Source organism: Ascaphus truei, chromosome 5 (genome assembly GCF_040206685.1).
Source record: "Ascaphus truei isolate aAscTru1 chromosome 5, aAscTru1.hap1, whole genome shotgun sequence".
Classification (NCBI taxonomy): Eukaryota; Metazoa; Chordata; class Amphibia; order Anura; family Ascaphidae; genus Ascaphus; species Ascaphus truei.
Genome location: NC_134487.1, coordinates 266,162,407 through 266,175,190, shown reverse-complemented (window position 1 = coordinate 266,175,190; position 12,784 = coordinate 266,162,407). Strand labels below are relative to the sequence as shown.

The 12,784-nt window shown below is 45.3% G+C and overlaps 1 long non-coding RNA gene across 2 annotated transcripts in view; it reads right to left on the bottom strand.

Annotated features, from left to right (window-relative positions):
- LOC142494567 (uncharacterized) overlaps positions 1-4,993 on the bottom strand; it is a 6,824-nt gene extending 1,831 nt beyond the window's left edge. The window contains exons 1-3 of one of the 2 annotated variants that reach the window (XR_012801536.1): positions 4,788-4,993; positions 3,635-3,788; positions 3,284-3,418 (exon numbers count right to left, since the gene is read on the bottom strand). This is a non-coding gene — a long non-coding RNA (uncharacterized LOC142494567). Of the gene's footprint in view, positions 1-3,283; positions 3,419-3,634; positions 3,789-4,787 lie in introns of those variants that run through there. The other variant, XR_012801537.1, reaches the window with a different exon arrangement.
- Between the last annotated feature and the right edge of the window lie 7,791 nt (positions 4,994-12,784).

Below are 12,784 nucleotides of genomic sequence, written 5' to 3'. Positions count from 1 at the left end.
CACACACACACACACACACACACACACACACACACACACACACACACACACACACACACACACACACTCCCCTCCCTCCCCCCCACACACACTCTCTCCCCCCCCCACACACACACTCTCTCCCCCCCCACACACTCTCTCCCCCCCACACACACTCTCTCCCCCCCCACACACACTCTCTCACCTCCCACACACACTCTCCCCCCCCCCACACACACACACTCTCCCCCCACACACACTCTCCCCCCCCCACAATCTCTCCCCCCCCCACACACACACACTCTCCCTCCACACACACTCTCTCCCCCCCACACACACTCTCCCCCCCACACACACTCTCCCCCCTTCACACACACTCCCCCCCCCCCACACACACACTCCCCCCCCCACATACACACTCTCCCCCCCCACATACACACTCCCCCCCCACATACACACACTCCCCCCCCACATACACACACTCCCCCCCCACATACACACACTCCCCCCATACACACACTCCCCCCATACACACACTCCCCCCCATACACACTCCCTCCCCCCCCACACACACTCCCCCTCCCCCCACACACACTCCCCCTCCCCCCCACACACACTCCCCCTCCCCCCCACACACACTCCCCCTCACACATACACACACTCCCCCCCACATACACACTCCACCCCACATACACACACTCCCCCCCACATATACACCCCCCCCACATACACACACTCCCCCCCACATACACACACATTACACCCCCCACATACACACACACTACACCCCCCACATACACACACACTCCCCCCCCATACACACACACACTCTCCCCCCCACACACACACACTCTCCCCCCCACACACTCTCTCCCCCCCACGCACACTCTCCCCCCCCCACACACTCTCTTCCCCCCCCCCCACACACACACACTCTCCCCCCCACACACTCTCCCCCCCACACACACTCTCTCTCCCCCCCACACACACTCTCCCCCCTACACACACGCCCCCCTCCCACACACACACTCTCCCCCCCCCCCCACACACACACTCTCCCCCCCACATACACACACTCCCCCCCCAAATACACCCCCCCACATACACACACTCCCCCCCACATACACACACTCCCCCCCATACACACACTCCCCCCATACACACACTCCCCCCCCATACACACACACACTCCCTGCCCCCCACACACACTCCCCCTCCCCCACACACACTCCCCCTCCCCCCCACATTCACTCCCCCTCCCCCCCACACACACTCCCCCTCACACATACACACACTCCCCCCCACATACATACACTCCCCCCCACATATACACCCCCCCCCCCCCACAGGCACACACTCCCCCCCACATATACACACACTACACCCCCCACATACACACACACTCCCCCCCCATACACACACACACTCCCCCCCATACACACACACACACACACACACACACACACACACACACACACACTCACACACTCCCCCCCCATACACACACACACACACTCCCCCCATACACACACACTCCCCCCCATACACACACACACTCCCCCCCATACACACACACACTCCCTCCCCCCCATACACACACACTCCCTCCCCCCCCACACACTCTCCCCCCACACACACACAAAGTGGAGAACGGCGATGGATGGGGGGGAGGGGGCGGGGGACAGAAGAAAGGCCTGCTTTTTGAGCCTCGCGATTGTGCACCACCACTGCCCACCCCCACGCCCATCTTCCGCAACATGCGGACCGGGGACAAAGGGAGCGCCAAGGGTGCCAGGGGGGGGGCGCCAAGGGGTGAGCAGAAAGGGGGTGAGCGGCAAGGGGGGTGAGCGCCAAAGGGGGTGAGTGGCAAGGGGGGTCAGCGCCAAAGGGGGTCAGCGGCATGGGGGTCAGCAGCAAGGGGGGTCAGCGGCAGAGAGGGTCAGCGGCAAGGGGGGTCAGCGGCAAAGGGGGGTCAGCGGCAAGGGGGGTCAGCGGCAAGGGGGGTCAGCGGCAAGGGGGTGATCGCCTCTGCCCCGGGTACCTGTGGTTGCCCGCCCGGCGGGGGACACCACGCAGCAGGCAGAGGAGCGGGAAGGCAGAGACACACTCACCATGTGCTGTGCACAAAGAGGAAGCCCCGCTCCCGGCTTCCTCTGACCTGCCTGCGACCAATCCCCTGCATCCCGGACGGCATTCTAAGTCCCGCCTCCTTCATTCAAACCCATGCGGCCCTTCATCCAATCCCCTGGCAGCATTCACTCACACAGAGAATACTTACCAGCTGCCGCATCCTCCTCACCGCTGCCGTAACTGGGACACATTGGCTGGGCCGCACAGATACTCGTTGTGGGCCGCATGCGGGCCGCGAGTTTGACATGCTTGCTGTACATGAACTATACACACATACCAAATACAATACAAATAAATGCAACCTGCAAACATCAGATGCATACATCATACACACATCCGATGCAAGCACCACACATATGCACCAGTAACATTCACACACATCAATACATCCATCATACATACTGTAAATAGTATAGTGCCCGATGTCAGGCATTAGCTGAAAAGGCAAAAAAGATCTTATATTGCATCAAACAGGGTATGGATGGAAGGGAGGAAAGCGTAATTATGCCCCTGTATAAATCATTAGTAAGAACACACCTTGAATATAGAGTACAGTTTTGGGCACCACTCCATAAAAATGCTCACATCATACAGTATACATGAGCCATACACACATATTGCACAATACAATACATACAGTACTCCAGTTGTTTGCACCACACATATACATGGACTATACACACACACACACACCAAATACAATACAAATACATGCAACATGCAAACATCAGATGCATCATACATACTGTACACTGAGATATATACATTGTATACAATAGTATATTATGGAAGTATAAGAAGTGCAGAGATGAGCCACCATATTAATAAAGGGGATGGATAATCTGATTTATGAGGAGAGGCTAGCTAAATTACATTTGTTTACGTTAGAAAAGAAGCGTCTAAGAGGGGATATGATCACTATATACAAATATATTCAGGGTTAATACAAGGAGCTTTCAGAATAACTATGCATCCCAAGGGCAGTACAAAGGACATGGGGTCATCCTTTAAGGTTGGAGGAAAAGAGATTTCGCCTGCAACAAAGGACAGGGTTCTTTACAGTAAACGCAGTTAAAATCTGGATTTCATTATCCATGAAAACATACAATAGATATCTTCATAAAAAAGTTGGACATCTTTTAGAAAGGAAAGGTATACATGGATATACCAAATAAGTAAACATGGGAAGGATGTTGATCCAGGGAGACATCTGATTGCCATTATAGGAGTCAGGATTTTTTTTCCTTATGAGACATCATTGGATGGTGTTTCACTGGGGTTTTAGTTTGCCTTCTCCTGGATCGATATACTGTAAATACAAATATAGGATAAATATCTAAATTTAATATAGGTTGAAATCGATGGACATATGTCTTTTTTCAACCTCATCTACTATGCAACACACACACACACACACACACACACACACACACACACACACACACACACACACACACACACACACACACACACACACACACACACACACACACACACACACACAAACAAACACACAAACACTGACCTGAGGCTGGAACAGAGAACGGAGGTCAGCCAAAGAGAGCTCTGAAGTGCCATCACATGGCTGGGATCTGATGCTGCAGCCTGGTCTCAGTGTCAGTGAGTGTAGAGCTGCTCCTCATCACCTACCAGCAGCTACCGGGCCAACATTTAGAAATCTGAACAGCATTGGGAAGGAGAGTGGGAGATTATCTGACCTCCAGGCCTTCCCCTTGCTCCACAAGGCTGTTGCTTGTTATTAAAAAGTTTGTGTTTCTGATTTAAATGCTGTACTGCTTTATAAGCCCACCGAGATCATGACACTCTAGTTGTGGAAGCATTATGTCAGAAGTCATCACAGAAACATAGACCGGTAATGCGTTTATAAAATATTATTTTGGGTGTTGCTGCTCAAAACTCCCACAAGATTTCGTCCCCCTAGGAGGAAGCATTGTGTTAACAATCATTTTATTCCGTACTCAGATCACAGTGGCCTTGTAGCGGCAGACCCAGGTACATTTACAGTAAAGAGCCTTTCCTTGTCTTTCCTTTTAGGCATGTTTTATTAATTAATCCTACTGAAACATCAGGTGATGCTTAACCACTTTGGTGTTGGGTGTTTGGGGGAAGAACATGCAGTGCATTGTTTAGCAGCATGTCAATACTGTCTTAATGTTGGATTCTATGCTATTTAAAGTTAATGGGCAGTCAAGTACTGATAATAATCTTAAATGGCTTTTTAAGGAAAGGTAAATTAAAAAAACTATTTTCTCATGTACATTATTTTCTATAGAGAATAAAAACTTTTAATCAATGAGTCTGTAAAGTGCTATTCCTTCTATTAGCTTCCTTTTCCCTACATGGTTTAATGCCCCCACAATGAACATCCTTCCTGAAGCTAATTCCAGAGACATAATTACATATGAGCGTGGTGAGCTAGAGATGGGAGGTTGGTTCACAAATCCACCCACACAAGGCTGCTGCAGGCTTGAAACAACAGCTTCCTTTCAGAAAATTTCACAAGTATTCTGTTAAAACAGCTTTGTTGTGCTCTGCTGAGTTACATCAGCATTCCTGATATGTTATATAATAAACTCACAGTGACGCTGAGCAGAGAAGAAGCTCATGCTGAGTCACTGAGTATAAAAGCCCAGAACTTTGCTACCAAGGTCACTAACCTGAGTCATGTCATCTTGATAAAGGCCATCGGCCTGGCTTGGTCATAAGACCTCACAAACAGCGTGTCCTTCAGTTCTGTCTTTCTGCACAAGCATAACAAAACCTTTTGCGAGACCAAGGAAACAAGCAGCATTGAAATACCAAGAATTTACTTTTTGTGCCAGTATCCAGCATGCTGTTTGGTGCCCTTCTTTTTTCCTTTAGATGGGTTCTCTTGTTATTCTTTCTTTCATTACCTTCCCACGCTCTCAACAAAAACATGCCTCCAAAAACTTGGCTTGAGGAGAACTTCAGCTGGATACTGCACTGAAATGTGAACAAATGACCCGGCAATATATACAGTAGAATTGCTTCCCAATCAATGCAGTGAGTTCAAATGAATAATGTTGTTATTTTTGTTGAGATTACGCAGAGCTTCTTTTGGATTCATTTGTTGCAGGGCAAGCTCTCCTGATACGTGTTTCTTCATATGTTCATCTAAAGCTTATGGAAACAACAACGTGGTTTATTTCTATGTATTTTTCCAATGGAATCTAGTGACAAAACTATTGCAAGAAGGACATAACTTACTTTTGTTGTTCGTGTAAATGTTGTATTTAAAATTACCAGGGCCAAGTGTAAAGAAATATTCACATATACACCTATTTCATATTATATAACATAGCCCCAATATTTCATAGTCTTTATAATGGATGAAATTAGAGAAGAGTGAGTTTGGATTTTTGGAATCTGACATCCCCAAACCTGCAAAATATATCCAATAGCATAGGGCAAGAATTTGCATGGATTGTCGAATTTTGGGTGTAGGATTCCCAAACTCGCTAGATGAAATTTCTAATCTGCGACGCCTTACAATCTGAATTTATGAGGGTGTCTCAGTAACTTGACTGCCATTAAACTCAGTTTCACCGTCTGTCTAATTATTCAACTTCGATTTCAGACATAGGAGTAAATATTTCCTGAAACATCAATACATTCATTAAAAGCAATCAATCTCAGGAAAGATGGCGTGGAAGAATAGATTTTTTTTTTTTAAATGATCCTTGAGATAAACACAAACGGGAATCAAGCATTAGCCAATAGCTAAAGAAAAAAAAAATACTGTAGATTCGAAGATTATAAGTAGTTGGGCAGAGTTGGTGGGAATCCGTTATTTGCTGTCAGTTTATAGATTTCCATTGGTTCCTTAAGGATTTATGTTAACCAAATTGGTGCATTATCTAAACATTTTAGCAAGTGCTGAGTAAACAGCAAAACTAAGATGAGAATAGACCATGTTTTTCTGATAATGCTGTTAGACTCTCTGCTGTCCCTCAGTGGTGAGAGCGAGCAGGTACCAGACTTTGTAGCCATTGGGTGCATTGTAGCCTTTGCTTCTGGTGCTGAAACCTAATTAATATTTTTCCTTTACTAAATATGTTGGCCAGCACAGCATTGAAATACAGAGAGATTGCTTCAGTTTCTCAGAAATTAAACGATATAATTGCTGAGTATAATTTATCTAATATTCTCCTGCACGCCTTCCTTACAGAGGCAAAACAAACAACCATTTTACATCCCAATGGGGATTCATTATTCTATTAAAAAACCTACCAATCATTTGCAACGTTCCTACATAAAATCACTAATTTTAGATCTTCCCATCTGTCGCATGTTGGGTAGTGCAGAATATGAAAGCCTGCATTGCTACTGTCACACACATCATGTATACTTTTAGAATGTATCTAGGATATCTCTAAGCACTATTGTTTTGGTCTTTGTGGGACCCACCTTAATTTCATAACCCCATGGTGCCTAACAGTAAAAAAAATGAGACACTCTGCCTAATCATGCCAAACCGGCAGTGCTGGAGCAGGTCTGTAATGCGATGCAGTCCTTCCAGTACTGACATGATTAACACATCATTCTTGCTGATGTCTCAATATAGCTTAGTACATATCATGTGTTTGCTGGAAAATGCTAGGCTTCAAGGGGTTAAAGCAAGCTGGTTTTGACATACTGTATGTGTTTGGTTTTTGGTATGTGTCCTTCTTGTTGTCCTCTCCCCATGTGTTTTCTTTCTGGCGGCAGTACTGCAGTGATACATCATCTACATTGCAGGAGCCTGACATCTCAATCTACCCTTTTGCAACTTCAATTATTGAAGTGCTCCTTCTCCCAAAGGAGCCGTTTAACCCTTCTCTTTCTCTACTTGAGAGTGCTGTATAGAACATACCAGTTTCCTTGTCAGAGGTAAGTTGTTGACTGCTGCTGTCCATTCCTTTAGGGACGAGATGAGATCAATCATTCCCACTCCAAAAACATATTTTGGTTCCTGTGAAACACAGTAAACTTGTTTCTATCTGTGCTGTGACACGCATGTGCCTAAGATGTGCATGGTCTTTGCATGTCTATTGCTTACTGTACAATCCTAAAGCTGATTTTCTTTCAGGGACTGGTACTCCTGCACCTCCAGGTGTTGGTCTGTTCTACAGATGTAGCAGGTGTCATTGCACCGGTTATCATGCGGTAAGGCACAAAGTAGCGATGTTGTAAGTCGCAGCACCATTTGTTTGAAAGAAGTCGCGGCAAATCGCAGGATAGAACTCATGGAAGTGGTATTGTCTATCGTGATAGCGGGTGCAATAATGTCTGCTACATCTCTATGTGAACATAAATTATTAGCAATTCAGTAATTGTGAATAATAATGTATTGCTGATCAAAAAAAAAAAAACCTGTATTATATTTTCTTGTATTCTGTGATAATTGGAGCTAAATTATTCATTTAGACCAGCAGTGGGAATAGGTTCCAAATATCTGCCCCTGTGTACTGCACCGACACACTTTATTCGAGCAAATACCCAGTATGTACCTGGCAGATACCTGGAATGCGCCGCTCCTCACCTCTGACAAGCCCCGTTGCGTTTGCCTTCCCAGCCTGGGTTCATGCCTGGCTGACGGGCGGCTGATCTGTTAAATGATAATGATTAGGATTTAATAGGCTGCAATGCTTCGCGTGTCTACCAGATGGCATAAATTCATGAATTGTAATGCAGTATATATATATATACTGTGCAGTATTGCAGCCAGCGGGAATAAAATGCTTTCATCCCTGCTTGGAAAATACCTCAATGCACTCGGGCAGAAAACAGTCACAAACCTCAATACACCCGGGTATACCCGAATTCGTGGGACTAGCCGAGCTCGAATAAAGTGTGTCGCCAGTGTACATATTGGCCTGTCTTCCTGTTTAAGGTGATAATGTAAATGTAACCCACAGCTAAGGTAGCAGAAGCAGTATACAGAGAACCGCACTGGAGAAAAAGAAGTCTATTTCAATTGAAATGTCAGTTTACTGATAGTACCTTGCTTTTCTACTGCCCCTCAAGGTTAATTCATTTGAGCTCAATGTTGTAACTACATAAAAATGAATAATGGCTGCAACAGCACTGGAAATTGATGTTATCCTATCCCATTAGAGCATTTTGGCTGTTTGTAATCTTTTTATTTTGACTCTGTTAGTGGTATTGGAGTTTCCTGCTAATTATGTTCTGGTGCAATATTGTTCCTGGTTCACCTAAACACTGTACTATATCTGTTTTCCCCTGTCATTAAGTCTGTTTTTTTCTCTCTCTGGTAAACTGTCAAATATACATTTGTTATTCAACCTCTTAGTGTCTGCATGAAATTATTTCAGTTTGAGCCATGCAAGCGAATGCTGTTTATCAATTCATGCATTACTTGTAATTGATTACTTTATCAGCGTCCACATGATCTTCATTGCTACCTGGCTGATGGAAACAATGATGGAGCTCCCCTTCTGTTTTGATTGGGCCAACCACTCAATTGGAACAGGGAGCTCTATCATCCGCTAGAAAGCAAGCATTTTTGGCATGAAATACCTGGTACTTCAATAGTGCCTCTGTCTTACCCAGGCCCATCATGTGCAAGGCAAGAAAAAATGATGTCCTGTGCTTCAGAGAGTAAAGTCAGGCTCAGTAGAGCTCAGTGTGTCAGAGATAATAGTTGAGTAATAGAGATGTAGAATCCTGTAAACATCCTTACTATGAAGCACCTACCCAGGATATATTTTATACAAATGGCGAATAAGATATCCTTACCTCCTATTTCGTCCTTGGGTCTCTGGAGCAGGGAATTTCCTGGGTGGCGGGTAGTGGTCGTGTTGGAAGCCGCATACGTGTAGCTCAAGTCCGTTGGACGTAGGTCCATGTCAAGGGTCCTGCTTCGGTACAAATGAACGAGCAGGAAAAAACAGAAAAAATATGGAGCACTTGCAGGCGGACTGGAAGAAGAAGCTCAAGGACCCGACTATTGAAAAATTAAAGAAAGACTTTATTCAAACACATACAGTACATGTTAAAAAACAGAAAAAATCCAAGACTGGACCTAATTGGCGGTTTATTAACAGCACTTTGATTTTGCTTTAAAATACATGATTATATCTGAATAGGATTCTGGTGATGGTGAAGGTCAGGTTAATACGACTAATGCTTGTTTTATATTCAAGACTCTGAACCTCCTAAGGACTTGTGAAGAAGAAAATCATCCGCCAATCCGCCACTGCAAACAATAAACAAGGGAGTAACAAATAAGACAAATAGCACAACCTAAATGGATTATAACGCCCAACAGGGCTAATATAGATAAGGTGCAGGGAGACAAGGAGTCCCCACCAATTCCAAAAGGGTAATATATTGAAACAAATAGCAACCCCACACTCAAAAATACTTAAGACAGAAATACTTCAAAATAGTATATTTTACGCATAAATACTGTATGAGAATAAACGTGAAATACTGGACAATGTAAGCATACAGATAACAGAGCAATCACACGTAGTGTGAACAGGAAGGACAAACGAATAGGGAGACATAAGGGGGAAAAACACTAATATTCACAAAAGTGTCATGGGGGGCAACGTTAACATTTCAGGGTAATAAACCATTTTTCTTGGGGGTAAGAATATCATCCAACAGCATCTTAGACCATCTAAGTGTGGTACTTATAAATGCTGTGCTTGTGCCCAATGTAATAGTGTCCAAGCAGGTCAGTTTTTCTCACATGCACAAACAGGACACAGGTATGCCATTAAAAAATATTTTTCATGCACCTCTAGGTACTGTATGTTGTTTACCTTATAAAATGTCCATGTGGGATTTGTTATGTGGGTGAAACAACACAGATAGCAAAGGATCGAATCGGACAACATAAAGCCGCAATAAGAAGGTGATATTGTGGCACCTGTTTCCCACTATTTTGTCTCTCAGGGTCATCAGACTAACCAACTCAGGTTTCAAGTTATAGATGGGGTTGAAAAACTAAGCAGGGGAGGGAATAGGGTCAAAGCGCTACTCCAGTGTGAAATCCAGTGGATCAAGAGACTGAATACCATGTCCCCAAAGGGAAAAAATAAAGAGATGCATCTTGGCTGCTTTTTGTAAGGTAGTGGAGCTCCATCTCCAGTTCAACAGTAATGCTAATAGGATATATGTTGTACTTATCGGAGGATGTTATCAACATAGTATCCCTTCACAGTATATCCCCTTGGTTGTGTCTCTGTCCGTTACTGACAATGGTGGTGTAGCCGGGGTCCCCTTTTCTCGCCCTTGTTGTTGGGTGAGGTTGCGCTGCAGTGAGAGTACTCCGATACAGAGGCTCCGCGTCATGCAAGACGCCATGTTTGGTTGGCACCCGTACAGACCTGACCTAGACAGAGTTTGCGCACGCGCAGAAGTGCGTGCCATAAGCCCGCGAAGGAGGAGAGTGCTAATTGGAGGGCGGTAGCCAGATACCGGTCCCAGCAGCCCCGCGGGGCCCTCGTGATAGAGCTGAGCCAATGGGCTGGGAGTTGGGAAGGAAAAGGAGGGGGTTGCACGCACGTGGGGTCAGAGCTGGCTGGAGAGGAGAGGAGACGGAGCTTCGGTATAGGGGAGGCCAACCGCTCCGGCATAGGCCGAATGCCCCAGGCCCAGTTAGGCCCTGAGTCCCAGTAGAGACAAGCAGAGCTAGGGACTTGCCATAGAGAGGTTCCAGATTCCCGTAGTGTCGCAAGAGTTATAACAGGACTGTTCTGTCTGGCGGGAGGTCTGGGCTCAGACCCCGCTAGCAAGCCACCACGTGTCCGGGTGGGATTGCCCCGGACCTCCACGTAGATGAGTGGACGACTTCTACATCTCGCGGATCCTTTGCGAAGATCGTAGCAGTATCGGGTACCGGAGTACCCGGCAGGTAATTGTACAAGTGCACCAACGGTACCTTCATTTCATTCGGGACACAGTGGCTGCGCAGTCACACTCACGCTTATAGAGATCTAACTCACTTGAGGGTGGGAGGAGGGGAACCGGGAGTTTTGGCATTCGCCGTGACGCTGCTTAGAGTGTCTCCTCTAGGGAGGACCACTGGTATATGTATACGTATATGATATTGCATGCAAGTAAAGTCGATTGGTTAAGGTATCCTGCTGTGTGGTTGCGTTTGAAGTATATATGTCCTGCGAAGACCCACTTCCCCTCGGGCGGATGCTGTCGCAGGTGGAGGCGCTGCACCCAGTATAATTGTTGTGCGAGTACCCCAGGCTCTCCGTGGCAGAGACTTAGGCCCTGTGAGCCTACAGGTGATACAGCATATAGTAGTGGCCTGCATTCGATAGGAAGCAGGGCTACAGTGGTATAGGATATACTTGGGGATATTCCTTTTTCTTGGGTTGATCTATTGGTCCCTTGTGAGGAGTATTGAGTCCCTAAATGCCTCTTTGTATCTCTCCAAACCCCTCTATGACCTCTTTGCCTGAATAGGCACAGATCTATGTATATGATTACATTTATTTTAGCCTAGGATTATGTATAGAGCCTTCTCCTTTCTTTGATGTGTGGCCCTAACCATCCTTCTGGTATAGGTTATTTTTGTCTACACACCATTGATGTTTATGGCATTACATGTGTTCCTGTCTTTGAATGTCAGGTAAATTATATCAGTCATCCTCTCTTTTCAAAATTCACATATGTGGATCATATGGGGTTTTATAGAAGTTATAATTTGGATTTATATGGTCTGCTAGGAATAACATACTTTCTTTATATTTATGATGCTGAAAGAATGAAGCAAGTGCTGTGTGCTGATACTCAAATTATCTGGCCATTCTATGTATTGCTGTTGCGATCGTGCCATGGGAAGTTGCACTGATGAATCCACTAGCCTGTACTGTTTACAATGGAGCTGTCTGATCTGTGTACACTGGGGTCTATAGCGATGAAGGGGGGGGGGGGGGGAGGTTTCGCTGTCCCTTCCAATCATTGACGCCCTGGGTCCAGCCCCCAGAGAGATTGAAGCATATTGGAGGAAAAAAGATGATGTCACGGAATGATGGGCTATATCTCGGCGGACCGGCACTCTCTCAAAAAGCAGCATACAAGCCAGACGTGTGGGGAACACCGTAGCCCCATCATTTGTGATACCTTCTGCCTGAAGCACTAGAAATAAGCCAAAGCATCAGTACTTTCTCTTTTGAAACTCCGGATTGGACTTTGTTTGATCATTTTTGCTAGATCAATTTTTTTTTTTTTTATAACTTGTATTTTATTATACATAAATGCATGATATACATAAAAAAAGCTAGATCAATTTTTGATCTGATTGTGGGAAGTACTACATGTTATGCATGTAGGAATGGGCCAGAAGAAAGGGTTTATTACCCTGAAACGTTAACGTTGCCTCCCTTGACACTTTTGTGAATATTATTGTATTATTTTTTCTTATTTTTCCTTTCTTTCCCCTTATTTTTCCCAATTCGTTTGTCCTTCCTGTTCACACTATGTGTGAGTGCTCTGTTATCTGTATGCTTACATTGTACAGTATTTCACTTTTATTCTCATATTTATGAGTAAAATATACTATTTTTAAGTATTTCTGACTTAAGTATTTTTGAGTGCGGGGTTGCTATTTGTTTCAATAAACAAGAGAGGGAGGGGAATGCCGCTGTGAGCAACAGATGAAAGG